The following is a 13196-nucleotide window of genomic DNA, read 5'->3' on the forward strand; positions in this document are numbered from 1 at the left end:
GGAACTCAAATCCATCTTTCTTTGATAGGCACACAGTGATTAAATTAGACAAGTAATAAATCAAACCTCTTTGACAAAAATAATTGAATGTGATTATTGAAGTAAGGTGATACTTAACGAATCTAAGGATTTACATCTTAAACACAGAGGAAACTAAAATATATTTCATCAAGAGACCATACAAGCCAAGTCTTTTAGTTCATAATAGCAGTAACACATATATTTTTCCACATTTTTTGTAATTGCACAGCAAATTGTCATGTTTTATATATTTCGAGCAGTTTCCAATAAGGCAACTTCAGTGCTCAGAGCCTGGATAGCTCAGTCGGTAGAGCATCAGACTTTTAATCTGAGGGTCCAGGGTTCAAGTGCCTGTTCAGGCGAGTGTCTTTTAAACAATGGTGTTTTTGTTTGTGAAATGGACAATTTTGCAGAGTTTAAAATCATCCATTCCTGCAGGCAGCCATCTTTTAATTGTTGATGCTGATTATGTTCATTATTCAATGGGAAGGTGTATAGATTGGAGAGATTCTTTAGAATATTAAGAATGGACTTTATCACTCTTCAATAGGCACACATTATTGGCATCTAGTAATATAATCATCACAAAGTAGTATCACTACATGTCAGTTCTAAAGACTTTGTTTCATCAGGAACTCAAATCCATCCTTCTTTGATAGGCACACAGTGATTAAATTAGACAAGTAATAAATCAAACCTCTTTGACAAAAATAATTGAATGTGATTATTGAAGTGAGGTGATACTTAAAGCATCTAAGGATTTACAACTTAAACACAGAGGAAACTAAAATATATTTCATCAAGAGACCCTACAAGCCAAGTCTTTCAGTTCATGATTGCAGTAACACATGTATTTTTCCACATTTTTTGTAATTGCACAGCAAATTGTCATGTTTTATATATTTTGAGCAGTTTCCAATATGGCAACTTCAGCGCTCAGAGCCTGGATAGCTCAGTCGGTAGAGCATCAGACTTTTAATCTGAGGGTCCAGGGTTCAAGTCCCTGTTCAGGCGAGTGCCTTTTAAACAATGGTGTTTTTGTTTGTGAAGTGGACAATTTTGCAGAATTTAAAATTATCCATTCCTGCAGGCAGCCATCTTTTAATTGTTGATGCTGATTATGTTCATTATTCAATGGGAAGGTGTATAGATTGGAAAGATTCTGTAGAATATTAAGAATGGACTTTATCACTCTTCAATAGGCACACATTATTGGCATCTAGTAATATAATCATCACAAAGTAGTATCGCTACATGTCAGTTCTAAAGACTTTATTTCATCAGGAACTCAAATCCATCCTTCTTTGATAGGCACACAGTGATTAAATTAGACAAGTAATAAATCAAACCTCTTTGACAAAAATAATTGAATGTGATTATTGAAGTAAGGTGATACTCAACGAATCTAAGGATTTACATCTTAAACACAGAGGAAACTAAAATATATTTCATCAAGAGACCCTACAAGCCAAGTCTTTCAGTTCATGATTGCAGTAACACATATATTTTTCCACATTTTTTGTAATTGCACAGCAAATTGTCATGTTTTATATATTTGAGCAGTTTCCAATATGGCAACTTCAGCGCTCCGAACCTGGATAGCTCAGTCGGTAGAGCATCAGACTTTTAATCTGAGGGTCCAGGGTTCAAGTCCCTGTTCAGGCGAGTGTCTTTTAAACAATGGTGTTTTTGTTTGTGAAGTGGACAATTTTGCAGAGTTTAAAATTATCCATTCCTGCAGGCAGCCATCTTTTAATTGTTGATGCTGATTATGTTCATTATTCAATGGGAAGGTGTATAGATTGGAGAGATTCTTTAGAATATTAAGAATGGACTTTATCACTCTTCAATAGGCACACATTATTGGCATCTAGTAATATAGTCATCACAAAGTAGTATCACTACATGTCAGTTCTAAAGACTTTGTTTCATCAGGAACTCAAATCCATCCTTCTTTGATAGGTACACAGTGATTAAATTAGACAGGTAATAAATCAAACCTCTTTGACAAAAATAATTGAATGTGATTATTGAAGTAAGGTGATACTTAACGAATCTAAGGATTTACATCTTAAACACAGAGGAAACTAAAATATATTTCATCAAGAGACCCTACAAGCCAAGTCTTTCAGTTCATGATTGCAGTAACACATATATTTTTCCACATTTTTTGTAATTGCACAGCAAATTGTCATGTTTTATATATTTGAGCAGTTTCCAATATGGCAACTTCAGCGCTCAGAGCCTGGATAGCTCAGTCGGTAGAGCATCAGACTTTTAATCTGAGGGTCCAGGGTTCAAGTCCCTGTTCAGGCGAGTGTCTTTTAAACAATGGTGTTTTTGTTTGTGAAGTGGACAATTTTGCAGAGTTTAAAATCATCCATTCCTGCAGGCAGCCATCTTTTAATTGTTGATGCTGATTATGTTCATTATTCAATGGGAAGGTGTATAGATTGGAGAGATTCTTTAGAATATTAAGAATGGACTTTATCACTCTTCAATAGGCACACATTATTGGCATCTAGTAATATAGTCATCACAAAGTAGTATCACTACATGTCAGTTCTAAAGACTTTGTTTCATCAGGAACTCAAATCCATCCTTCTTTGATAGGCACACAGTGATTAAATTAGACAAGTAATAAATCAAACCTCTTTGACAAAAATAATTGAATGTGATTATTGAAGTGAGGTGATACTTAAAGCATCTAAGGATCTACAACTTAAACACAGAGGAAACTAAAATATATTTAATCAAGAGACCCTACAAGCCAAGTCTTTCAGTTCATGATTGCAGTAACACATATATTTTTCCACATTTTTTGTAATTGCACAGCAAATTTTCATGTTTTATATATTTCGAGCATTTTCCAATATGGCAACTTCAGCGCTCAGAGCCTGGATAGCTCAGTCGGTAGAGCATCAGACTTTTAATCTGAGGGTCCAGGGTTCAAGTCCCTGTTCAGGCGAGTGTCTTTTAAGCAATGTTGTTTTTGTTTGTGAAATGGACAATTTTGCAGAGTTTAAAATCATCCATTCCTGCAGGCAGCCATCTTTTAATTGTTGATGCTGATTATGTTCATTATTCAATGGGAAGGTGTATAGATGGGAAAGATTCTGTAGAATATTAAAAATGGACTTTATCACTCTTCAATAGACACACATTATTGGCATCTAGTAATATAATCATCACACAGTAGTATCGCTACATGTCAGTTCTAAAGACTTTATTTCATCAGGAACTCAAATCCATCCTTCTTTGATAGGCACACAGTGATTAAATTAGACAAGTAATAAATCAAACCTCTTTGACAAAAAGAATTGAATGTGATTATTGAAGTTAGGTGATACTTAACAAATCTAAGGATTTACATCTTAAACACAGAGGAAACTAAAATATATTTCATCAAGAGACCATACAAGCCAAGTCTTTTAGTTTATGATAGCAGTAACACATATATTTTTCCAAATTTTTTGTAATTGCACAGCAAATTGTCATGTTTTATATATTTGAGCAGTTTCCAATATGGCAACATCAGCGCTCAGAGCCTGGATAGCTCAGTCGGTAGAGCATCAGACTTTTAATCTGAGGGTCCAGGGTTCAAGTCCCTGTTCAGGCGAGTGTCTTTTAAACAATGGTGTTTTTGTTTGTGAAGTGGACAATTTTGCAGAGTTTAAAATTATCCATTCCTGCAGGCAGCCATCTTTTCATTGTTGATGCTGATTATGTTCATTATTCAATGGGAAGGTGTATAGATTGGAGAGATTCTTTAGAATATTAAGAATGGACTTTATCACTCTTCAATAGGCACACATTATTGGCATCTAGTAATATAATCATCACAAAGTAGTATCACTACATGTCAGTTCTAAAGACTTTGTTTCATCAGGAACTCAAATCCATCCATCTTTGACAGGCACACAGTGATTAAATTAGACAAGTAATAAATCAAACCTCTTTGACAAAAATAATTGAATGTGATTATTGAAGTGAGGTGATACTTAAAGCATCTAAGGATTTACAACTTAAACACAGAGGAAACTAAAATATATTTCATCAAGAGACCCTACAAGCCAAGTCTTTCAGTTCATGATTGCAGTAACACATATATTTTTCCACATTTTTTGTAATTGCACAGCAAATTGTCATGTTTTATATATTTCGAGCAGTTTCCAATATGGCAATTTCAGCACTCAGAGCCTGGATAGCTCAGTCGGTAGAGCATCAGACTTTTAATCTGAGGGTCCAGGGTTCAAGTCCCTGTTCTTGCGAGTGTCTTTTAAACAATGGTGTTTTTGTTTGTGAAATGGACAATTTTGCAGAGTTTAAAATTATCCATTCCTGCAGGCAGCCATCTTTTAATTGTTGATGCTGATTATGTTCATTATTCAATGGGAAGGTGTATAGATTGGAAAGATTCTGTAGAATATTAAGAATGGACTTTATCACTCTTCAATAGGCACACATTATTGGCATCTAGTAATATAATCATCACAAAGTAGTATCGCTACATGTCAGTTCTAAAGACTTTATTTCATCAGGAACTCAAATCCATCCTTCTTTGATAGGCACACAGTGATTAAATTAGACAAGTAATAAATCAAACCTCTTTGACAAAAATAATTGAATGTGATTATTGAAGTAAGGTGATACTTAACGAATCTAAGGATTTACATCTTAAACACAGAGGAAACTAAAATATATTTCATCAAGAGACCCTACAAGCCAAGTCTTTCAGTTCATGATTGCAGTAACACATATATTTTTCCACATTTTTTGTAATTGCACAGCAAATTGTCATGTTTTATATATTTGAGCTGTTTCCAATATGGCAACTTCAGCGCTCAGAGCCTGGATAGCTCAGTCGGTAGAACATCAGTCTTTTAATCTGAGGGTCCAGGGTTCAAGTCCCTGTTCAGGCGAGTGTCTTTTAAACAATGGTGTTTTTGTTTGTGAAATGGACAATTTTGCAGAGTTTAAAATGATCCATTCCTGCAGGCAGCCATCTTTTAATTGTTGATGCTGATTATGTTCATTATTCAATGGGAAGGTGTATAGATTGGAGAGATTCTTTAGAATATTAAGAATGGACTTTATCACTCTTCAATAGGCACACATTATTGGCATCTAGTAATATAATCATCACAAAGTAGTATCGCTACATGTCAGTTCTAAAGACTTTATTTCATCAGGAACTCAAATCCATCCTTCTTTGATAGGCACACAGTGATTAAATTAGACAAGTAATAAATCAAACCTCTTTGACAAAAATAATTGAATGTGATTATTGAAGTAAGGTGATACTTAACGAATCTAAGGATTTACATCTTAAACACAGAGGAAACTAAAATATATTTCATCAAGAGACCCTACAAGCCAAGTCTTTCAGTTCATGATTGCAGTAACACATATATTTTTCCACATTTTTTGTAATTGCACAGCAAATTGTCATGTTTTATATATTTGAGCTGTTTCCAATATGGCAACTTCAGCGCTCAGAGCCTGGATAGCTCAGTCGGTAGAACATCAGTCTTTTAATCTGAGGGTCCAGGGTTCAAGTCCCTGTTCAGGCGAGTGTCTTTTAAACAATGGTGTTTTTGTTTGTGAAATGGACAATTTTGCAGAGTTTAAAATGATCCATTCCTGCAGGCAGCCATCTTTTAATTGTTGATGCTGATTATGTTCATTATTCAATGGGAAGGTGTATAGATTGGAGAGATTCTTTAGAATATTAAGAATGGACTTTATCACTCTTCAATAGGCACACATTATTGGCATCTAGTAATATAGTCATTACAAAGTAGTATCGCTACATGTCAGTTCTAAAGACTTTATTTCATCAGGAACTCAAATCCATCCTTCTTTGATAGGCACACAGTGATTAAATTAGACAAGTAATAAATCAAACCTCTTTGACAAAAATAATTGAATGTGATTATTGAAGTAAGGTGATACTTAACGAATCTAGGGATTTACATCTTAAACACAGAGGAAACTAAAATATATTTCATCAAGAGACCCTACAAGCCAAGTCTTTCAGTTCATGATTGCAGTAACACATATATTTTTCCACATTTTTTGTAATTGCACAGCAAATTGTCATGTTTTATATATTTGAGCAGTTTCCAATATTACAACTTCAGTGCTCAGAGCCTGGATAGCTCAGTCGGTAGAGCATCAGACTTTTAATCTGAGGGTCCAGGGTTCAAGTCCCTGTTCAGGCGAGTGTCTTTTAAACAATGGTGTTTTTGTTTGTGAAGTGGACAATTTTGCAGAGTTTAAAATTATCCATTCCTGCAGGCAGCCATCTTTTAATTGTTGATGCTGATTATGTTCATTATTCAATGGGAAGGTGCATAGATTGGAGAGATTCTTTAGAATATTAAGAATGGACTTTATCACTCTTCAATAGGCACACATTATTGGCATCTAGTAATATAGTCATCACAAAGTAGTATCACTACATGTCAGTTCTAAAGAGTTTGTTTCATCAGGAACTCAAATCCATCCTTCTTTGATAGGCACACAGTGATTAAATTAGACAAGTAATAAATCAAACCTCTTAGACAAAAATAATTGAATGTGATTATTGAAGTGAGGTGATACTTAAAGCATCTAAGGATTTACAACTTAAACACAGAGGAAACTAAAATATATTTCATCAAGAGACCCTACAAGCCAAGTCTTTCAGTTCATGATTGCAGTAACACATATATATTTTTCCACATTTTTTGTAATTGCACAGCAAATTGTCATGTTTTATATATTTCGAGCAGTTTCCAATATGGCATCTACAGCACTCAGATCCTGGATAGCTCAGTCGGTAGAGCATCAGACTTTTAATCTGAGGGTCCAGGGTTCAAGTCCCTGTTCATGCGAGTGTCTCTTAAACAATGGTGTTTTTGTTTGTGAAATGGACAATTTTGCAGAGTTTAAAATTATCCATTCCTGTAGGCAGCCATCTTTTAATTTTTGATGCTGATTATGTTCATTAATCAATGGGAAGGTGTATAGATTGGAAAGATTCTGTAGAATATTAAGAATGGACTTTATCACTCTTCAATAGGCACACATTATTGGCATCTAGTAATATAATCATCACAAAATAGTATCGCTACATGTCAGTTCTAAAGACTTTATTTCATCAGGAACTCAAATCCATCCTTCTTTGATAGGCACACAGTGCTTAAATTAGACAAGTAATAAATCAAACCTCTTTGACAAAAATAATTGAATGTGATTATTGAAGTAAGGTGATACTTAACGAATCTAAGGATTTACATCTTAAACACAGAGGAAACTAAAATATATTTCATCAAGAGACCATACAAGCCAAGTCTTTTAGTTTATGATAGCAGTAACACATATATTTTTCCACATTTTTTGTAATTGCACAGCAAATTGTCATGTTTTATATATTTGAGCAGTTTCCAATATGACAACTTCAGCGCTCAGAGCCTGGATAGCTCGGTCGGTAGAGCACCAGACTTTTAATCTGAGGGTCCAGGGTTCAAGTCCCTGTTCAGGCAAGTGTCTTTTAAAAAATGGTGTTTTTGTTTGTGAAGTGGACAATTTTGCAGAGTTTAAAATTATCCATTCCTGCAGGCAGCCATCTTTTAATTGTTGATGCTGATTATGTTCATTATTCAATGGGAAGGTGAATAGATTGGAAAGATTCTGTAGAATATTAAGAATGGACTTTATCACTCTTCAATAGGCACACATTATTGGCATCTAGTAATATAATCATCACAAAGTAGTATCGCTACATGTCAGTTCTAAAGACTTTATTTCATCAGGAACTCAAATCCATCTTTCTTTGATAGGCACACAGTGATTAAATTAGACAAGTAATAAATCAAACCTCTTTGACAAAAATAATTGAATGTGATTATTGAAGTAAGGTGATACTTAACGAATCTAAGGATTTACATCTTAAACACAGAGGAAACTAAAATATATTTCATCAAGAGACCCTACAAGCCAAGTCTTTCAGTTCATGATAGCAGTAACACATATATTTTTCCACATTTTTTGTAATTGCACAGCAAATTGTCATGTTTTATATATTTGAGCAGTTTCCAATATGGCAACTTCATCGCTCAGAGCCTGGATAGCTCAGTCGGTAGAGCATCAGACTTTTAATCTGAGTGTCCAGGGTTCAAGTCCCTGTTCAGGCAAGTGTCTTTTAAAAAATGGTGTTTTTGTTTGTGAAGTGGACAATTTTGCAGAGTTTAAAATTATCCATTCCTGCAGGCAGCCATCTTTTAATTGTTGATGCTGATTATGTTCATTAATCAATGGGAAGGTGTATAGATTGGAAAGATTCTGTAGAATATTAAGAATGGACTTTATCACTCTTCAATAGGCACACATTATTGGCATCTAGTAATATAATCATCACAAAATAGTATCGCTACATGTCAGTTCTAAAGACTTTATTTCATCAGGAACTCAAATCCATCCTTCTTTGATAGGCACACAGTGCTTAAATTAGACAAGTAATAAATCAAACCTCTTTGACAAAAATAATTGAATGTGATTATTGAAGTAAGGTGATACTTAACGAATCTAAGGATTTACATCTTAAACACAGAGGAAACTAAAATATATTTCATCAAGAGACCCTACAAGCCAAGTCTTTCAGTTCATGATAGCAGTAACACATATATTTTTCCACATTTTTTGTAATTGCACAGCAAATTGTCATGTTTTATATATTTGAGCAGTTTCCAATATGGCAACATCAGCGCTCAGAGCCTGGATAGCTCAGTCGGTAGAGCATCAGACTTTTAATCTGAGGGTCCAGGGTTCAAGTCCCTGTTCAGGCGAGTGTCTTTTAAACAATGGTGTTTTTGTTTGTGAAGTGGACAATTTTGCAGAGTTTAAAATTATCCATTCCTGCAGGCAGCCATCTTTTCATTGTTGATGCTGATTATGTTCATTATTCAATGGGAAGGTGTATAGATTGGAGAGATTCTTTAGAATATTAAGAATGGACTTTATCACTCTTCAATAGGCACACATTATTGGCATCTAGTAATATAATCATCACAAAGTAGTATCACTACATGTCAGTTCTAAAGACTTTGTTTCATCAGGAACTCAAATCCATCCATCTTTGACAGGCACACAGTGATTAAATTAGACAAGTAATAAATCAAACCTCTTTGACAAAAATAATTGAATGTGATTATTGAAGTGAGGTGATACTTAAAGCATCTAAGGATTTACAACTTAAACACAGAGGAAACTAAAATATATTTCATCAAGAGACCCTACAAGCCAAGTCTTTCAGTTCATGATTGCAGTAACACATATATTTTTCCACATTTTTTGTAATTGCACAGCAAATTGTCATGTTTTATATATTTCGAGCAGTTTCCAATATGGCAATTTCAGCACTCAGAGCCTGGATAGCTCAGTCGGTAGAGCATCAGACTTTTAATCTGAGGGTCCAGGGTTCAAGTCCCTGTTCTTGCGAGTGTCTTTTAAACAATGGTGTTTTTGTTTGTGAAATGGACAATTTTGCAGAGTTTAAAATTATCCATTCCTGCAGGCAGCCATCTTTTAATTGTTGATGCTGATTATGTTCATTATTCAATGGGAAGGTGTATAGATTGGAAAGATTCTGTAGAATATTAAGAATGGACTTTATCACTCTTCAATAGGCACACATTATTGGCATCTAGTAATATAATCATCACAAAGTAGTATCGCTACATGTCAGTTCTAAAGACTTTATTTCATCAGGAACTCAAATCCATCCTTCTTTGATAGGCACACAGTGATTAAATTAGACAAGTAATAAATCAAACCTCTTTGACAAAAATAATTGAATGTGATTATTGAAGTAAGGTGATACTTAACGAATCTAAGGATTTACATCTTAAACACAGAGGAAACTAAAATATATTTCATCAAGAGACCCTACAAGCCAAGTCTTTCAGTTCATGATTGCAGTAACACATATATTTTTCCACATTTTTTGTAATTGCACAGCAAATTGTCATGTTTTATATATTTGAGCTGTTTCCAATATGGCAACTTCAGCGCTCAGAGCATGGATAGCTCAGTCGGTAGAACATCAGTCTTTTAATCTGAGGGTCCAGGGTTCAAGTCCCTGTTCAGGCGAGTGTCTTTTAAACAATGGTGTTTTTGTTTGTGAAATGGACAATTTTGCAGAGTTTAAAATGATCCATTCCTGCAGGCAGCCATCTTTTAATTGTTGATGCTGATTATGTTCATTATTCAATGGGAAGGTGTATAGATTGGAGAGATTCTTTAGAATATTAAGAATGGACTTTATCACTCTTCAATAGGCACACATTATTGGCATCTAGTAATATAGTCATTACAAAGTAGTATCGCTACATGTCAGTTCTAAAGACTTTATTTCATCAGGAACTCAAATCCATCCTTCTTTGATAGGCACACAGTGATTAAATTAGACAAGTAATAAATCAAACCTCTTTGACAAAAATAATTGAATGTGATTATTGAAGTAAGGTGATACTTAACGAATCTAGGGATTTACATCTTAAACACAGAGGAAACTAAAATATATTTCATCAAGAGACCCTACAAGCCAAGTCTTTCAGTTCATGATTGCAGTAACACATATATTTTTCCACATTTTTTGTAATTGCACAGCAAATTGTCATGTTTTATATATTTGAGCAGTTTCCAATATGACAACTTCAGTGCTCAGAGCCTGGATAGCTCAGTCGGTAGAGCATCAGACTTTTAATCTGAGGGTCCAGGGTTCAAGTCCTTGTTCAGGCGAGTGTCTTTTAAACAATGGTGTTTTTGTTTGTGAAGTGGACAATTTTGCAGAGTTTAAAATTATCCATTCCTGCAGGCAGCCATCTTTTAATTGTTGATGCTGATTATGTTCATTATTCAATGGGAAGGTGTATAGATTGGAGAGATTCTTTAGAATATTAAGAATGGACTTTATCACTCTTCAATAGGCACACATTATTGGCATCTAGTAATATAGTCATCACAAAGTAGTATCACTACATGTCAGTTCTAAAGACTTTGTTTCATCAGGAACTCAAATCCATCCTTCTTTGATAGGCACACAGTGATTAAATTAGACAAGTAATAAATCAAACCTCTTAGACAAAAATAATTGAATGTGATTATTGAAGTGAGGTGATACTTAAAGCATCTAAGGATTTACAACTTAAACACAGAGGAAACTAAAATATATTTCATCAAGAGACCCTACAAGCCAAGTCTTTCAGTTCATGATTGCAGTAACACATATATATTTTTCCACATTTTTTGTAATTGCACAGCAAATTGTCATGTTTTATATATTTCGAGCAGTTTCCAATATGGCATCTACAGCACTCAGATCCTGGATAGCTCAGTCGGTAGAGCATCAGACTTTTAATCTGAGGGTCCAGGGTTCTAGTCCCTGTTCATGCGAGTGTCTTTTAAACAATGGTGTTTTTGTTTGTGAAATGGACAATTTTGCAGAGTTTAAAATTATCCATTCCTGTAGGCAGCCATCTTTTAATTTTTGATGCTGATTATGTTCATTAATCAATGGGAAGGTGTACAGATTGGAAAGATTCTGTAGAATATTAAGAATGGACTTTATCACTCTTCAATAGGCACACATTATTGGCATCTAGTAATATAATCATCACAAAATAGTATCGCTACATGTCAGTTCTAAAGACTTTATTTCATCAGGAACTCAAATCCATCCTTCTTTGATAGGCACACAGTGGTTAAATTAGACAAGTAATAAATCAAACCTCTTTGACAAAAATAATTGAATGTGATTATTGAAGTAAGGTGATACTTAACGAATCTAAGGATTTACATCTTAAACACAGAGGAAACTAAAATATATTTCATCAAGAGACCCTACAAGCCAAGTCTTTCAGTTCATGATAGCAGTAACACATATATTTTTCCACATTTTTTGTAATTGCACAGCAAATTGTCATGTTTTATATATTTGAGCAGTTTCCAATATGGCAACTTCAGCGCTCAGAGCCTGGATAGCTCAGTCGGTAGAACATCAGTCTTTTAATCTGAGGGTCCAGGGTTCAAGTCCCTGTTCAGGCGAGTGTCTTTTAAACAATGGTGTTTTTGTTTGTGAAATGGACAATTTTGCAGAGTTTAAAATGATCCATTCCTGCAGGCAGCCATCTTTTAATTGTTGATGCTGATTATGTTCATTATTCAATGGGAAGGTGTATAGATTGGAGAGATTCTTTAGAATATTAAGAATGGACTTTATCACTCTTCAATAGGCACACATTATTGGCATCTAGTAATATAGTCATTACAAAGTAGTATCGCTACATGTCAGTTCTAAAGACTTTATTTCATCAGGAACTCAAATCCATCCTTCTTTGATAGGCACACGGTGATTAAATTAGACAAGTAATAAATCAAACCTCTTTGACAAAAATAATTGAATGTGATTATTGAAGTAAGGTGATACTTAACGAATCTAGGGATTTACATCTTAAACACAGAGGAAACTAAAATATATTTCATCAAGAGACCCTACAAGCCAAGTCTTTCAGTTCATGATTGCAGTAACACATATATTTTTCCACATTTTTTGTAATTGCACAGCAAATTGTCATGTTTTATATATTTGAGCAGTTTCCAATATTACAACTTCAGTGCTCAGAGCCTGGATAGCTCAGTCGGTAGAGCATCAGACTTTTAATCTGAGGGTCCAGGGTTCAAGTCCCTGTTCAGGCGAGTGTCTTTTAAACAATGGTGTTTTTGTTTGTGAAGTGGACAATTTTGCAGAGTTTAAAATTATCCATTCCTGCAGGCAGCCATCTTTTAATTGTTGATGCTGATTATGTTCATTATTCAATGGGAAGGTGCATAGATTGGAGAGATTCTTTAGAATATTAAGAATGGACTTTATCACTCTTCAATAGGCACACATTATTGGCATCTAGTAATATAGTCATCACAAAGTAGTATCACTACATGTCAGTTCTAAAGAGTTTGTTTCATCAGGAACTCAAATCCATCCTTCTTTGATAGGCACACAGTGATTAAATTAGACAAGTAATAAATCAAACCTCTTAGACAAAAATAATTGAATGTGATTATTGAAGTGAGGTGATACTTAAAGCATCTAAGGATTTACAACTTAAACACAGAGGAAACTAAAATATATT

At 34.3% G+C, this 13196-nt stretch overlaps 15 non-coding genes across 15 annotated transcripts; all 15 read left to right on the forward strand.

Annotated features, from left to right (window-relative positions):
* Positions 1-310: 310 nt before the first annotated feature.
* TRNAK-UUU (transfer RNA lysine (anticodon UUU)) lies at positions 311-383 on the forward strand. The gene has a single exon. It is a non-coding gene; the product is annotated as a tRNA-Lys (tRNA).
* A 579-nt stretch (positions 384-962) lies between these two features.
* Positions 963-1035, forward strand: TRNAK-UUU (transfer RNA lysine (anticodon UUU)). The gene has a single exon. It is a non-coding gene; the product is annotated as a tRNA-Lys (tRNA).
* Positions 1036-1613: 578 nt separating this feature from the next.
* Positions 1614-1686, forward strand: TRNAK-UUU (transfer RNA lysine (anticodon UUU)). Its single transcript has one exon. It is a non-coding gene; the product is annotated as a tRNA-Lys (tRNA).
* A 578-nt stretch (positions 1687-2264) lies between these two features.
* On the forward strand, positions 2265-2337 carry TRNAK-UUU (transfer RNA lysine (anticodon UUU)). The gene has a single exon. It is a non-coding gene; the product is annotated as a tRNA-Lys (tRNA).
* A 579-nt stretch (positions 2338-2916) lies between these two features.
* On the forward strand, positions 2917-2989 carry TRNAK-UUU (transfer RNA lysine (anticodon UUU)). The gene has a single exon. It is a non-coding gene; the product is annotated as a tRNA-Lys (tRNA).
* A 578-nt stretch (positions 2990-3567) lies between these two features.
* On the forward strand, positions 3568-3640 carry TRNAK-UUU (transfer RNA lysine (anticodon UUU)). The gene has a single exon. It is a non-coding gene; the product is annotated as a tRNA-Lys (tRNA).
* A 1230-nt stretch (positions 3641-4870) lies between these two features.
* Positions 4871-4943, forward strand: TRNAK-UUU (transfer RNA lysine (anticodon UUU)). The gene has a single exon. It is a non-coding gene; the product is annotated as a tRNA-Lys (tRNA).
* Positions 4944-5521: 578 nt separating this feature from the next.
* On the forward strand, positions 5522-5594 carry TRNAK-UUU (transfer RNA lysine (anticodon UUU)). The gene has a single exon. It is a non-coding gene; the product is annotated as a tRNA-Lys (tRNA).
* Positions 5595-6172: 578 nt separating this feature from the next.
* Positions 6173-6245, forward strand: TRNAK-UUU (transfer RNA lysine (anticodon UUU)). Its single transcript has one exon. It is a non-coding gene; the product is annotated as a tRNA-Lys (tRNA).
* Positions 6246-7477: 1232 nt separating this feature from the next.
* On the forward strand, positions 7478-7550 carry TRNAK-UUU (transfer RNA lysine (anticodon UUU)). Its single transcript has one exon. It is a non-coding gene; the product is annotated as a tRNA-Lys (tRNA).
* A 578-nt stretch (positions 7551-8128) lies between these two features.
* TRNAK-UUU (transfer RNA lysine (anticodon UUU)) lies at positions 8129-8201 on the forward strand. Its single transcript has one exon. It is a non-coding gene; the product is annotated as a tRNA-Lys (tRNA).
* A 578-nt stretch (positions 8202-8779) lies between these two features.
* On the forward strand, positions 8780-8852 carry TRNAK-UUU (transfer RNA lysine (anticodon UUU)). The gene has a single exon. It is a non-coding gene; the product is annotated as a tRNA-Lys (tRNA).
* A 1881-nt stretch (positions 8853-10733) lies between these two features.
* On the forward strand, positions 10734-10806 carry TRNAK-UUU (transfer RNA lysine (anticodon UUU)). The gene has a single exon. It is a non-coding gene; the product is annotated as a tRNA-Lys (tRNA).
* A 1232-nt stretch (positions 10807-12038) lies between these two features.
* TRNAK-UUU (transfer RNA lysine (anticodon UUU)) lies at positions 12039-12111 on the forward strand. The gene has a single exon. It is a non-coding gene; the product is annotated as a tRNA-Lys (tRNA).
* Positions 12112-12689: 578 nt separating this feature from the next.
* TRNAK-UUU (transfer RNA lysine (anticodon UUU)) lies at positions 12690-12762 on the forward strand. Its single transcript has one exon. It is a non-coding gene; the product is annotated as a tRNA-Lys (tRNA).
* The last annotated feature ends 434 nt before the right edge of the window (positions 12763-13196 follow it).

Source organism: Pseudophryne corroboree, chromosome 1 (genome assembly GCF_028390025.1).
Source record: "Pseudophryne corroboree isolate aPseCor3 chromosome 1, aPseCor3.hap2, whole genome shotgun sequence".
Lineage (NCBI taxonomy): Eukaryota > Metazoa > Chordata > Amphibia > Anura > Myobatrachidae > Pseudophryne > Pseudophryne corroboree.